Consider the following 1,819-nt stretch of genomic DNA (forward strand, 5'->3'; position numbering starts at 1 on the left):
CATCAATATATGAAAGGGAACCAGACGAGTCAGGAACATTTCCATATACGTCAGCTGTCGTCCCTAATTAGAATAACTTAAGCAAGATAATATAATGTATTTACATAATTTATACAAAAATTGAAGAACCTCGCCCAGCAGACTACCATCGACTGCAAGTGCCCAATACCTTCCTATATTGCACACTTGCACTCATCAGCTGGTGACTGTCAGGTAAGGAACTTGGCTTAATGTAGGGGACATCTATATTAGAAAAAGATCGGTGGGAGGAGGAATTATTTAAAATATGTCAACTGTCAACCCTAATTAATATTACAATATATACATATTTACTGTTCATAAAAACCATAACCACACAGTAAAAAAGTCACATCACTCTGATCAGTCCGGTCTCTCTCAAGAAAGCCATCAATTTATCAGTCATAACAATGTCCCCATCACCCAGGATGGTGGAAAGGGTGAAGGGGACGTCTACTGCGCCGCAGTAATTCATAAGTGAAGCACGTTCACGAATAAATCGCCGACAGCGCAGGATGATATGACTGATAGATAACACCGCATTACAGATGTCACAGTGCGGTGGGAAGCGTCTTTTCCATATAAGGTTTTATGTGGGTTACAATGGTGGCATTCAGCCGTAGCCGTGCCAACACTTTTTCTTCTAGGCGACTGGGACGGTTGGCAGTGTCCCAGTCGCCCAGGTACGGCTTACAAGTTGGAATATTTAGTCTGGTCCACTGACCTTGCCACAGAAGATTTATTGATTTCTTTACGAGAGATAGACTCGACCGTAGATCACGAGGAACGTCCCAAGTCTCCTCGAGCTCCACAGCCGACTTTGCAAGTAAGTCAGCCTGCTCATTGCCGTAGATACGACAATGACCAGGCACCCAGATCAGCGTGAATGACTTGTTGCATGAATGCAACTATTAACGATGCGGCCCTGGATCTCATGAGAGTCCGTAGTGCAAGATGCAATTGCCTGAAGGGCTGATTTTGAATCTGAAAATATGACAAATGAGTCATGTCTAGAATTGAGAGCATAGTCTATGGCTTTGTCAATAGCAAAAAGTTCTGAAGTAAACACAGATGTATGAGTCGGCAACCGATACCTGAGGGCACATTCAGTCGACCACACACTTGCACCCACACATTCACTCGACTTGGAGCCGTCGGTGTACAATTGATGGGACCCCAAGTGACGAACAATGATGTTACGAAACAAGTGGTGGACCTCCGGCGCCTTGGCCTTTGGTGCTGGGAGCCATGTAACATCGACTGTAAAGCCGGGTGGCTCCCAAGGCGCTATATTTTTAAGCACCAACTTGTCACAGTCACTGGGGTCCACATCAAGCTCCTGAGTCAGTAAGTGGAGGCGAGCGGCAAGTGGCCGACGCACCCCCCGCAGAAGGTGGTGGTATTGACGCAGGGGGGTACAGGCCACATTGCCGATATTACTTTTTCTTAATGTCCTTACACCATAGGACAAGGCCAGGTGGTCACGACGAATACGGAGGGGAGGCACATTTGCCTCCACTTCCATACGAGTTACACGGGTACACCCGACAGCTCCAAGACACATTCGCAAACATTTATTCTGCAACACATCCAATCCTTTCAGAGTGGCATCGGATGCCGAGCCATACACCTGTGCGCCATAGTCTAGCTTCGATCGAATAAGGGACTTATACACCATTAATAAAGATTTTCTGTCGGCACCCCAGGTAGTACCCGCTAGGTACTTGAGGACATTTAACGGTTTATCACAACGAGCAAGCAAAGTATTAACGTGAAGTTTAAAATTCATTCTACGATCAAA

Source organism: Coenobita brevimanus, chromosome 33 (assembly GCF_032717465.1).
Source record: "Coenobita brevimanus isolate Jiangsu-jjx chromosome 33, ASM3271746v2, whole genome shotgun sequence".
NCBI classification, from domain to species: Eukaryota; Metazoa; Arthropoda; class Malacostraca; order Decapoda; family Coenobitidae; genus Coenobita; species Coenobita brevimanus.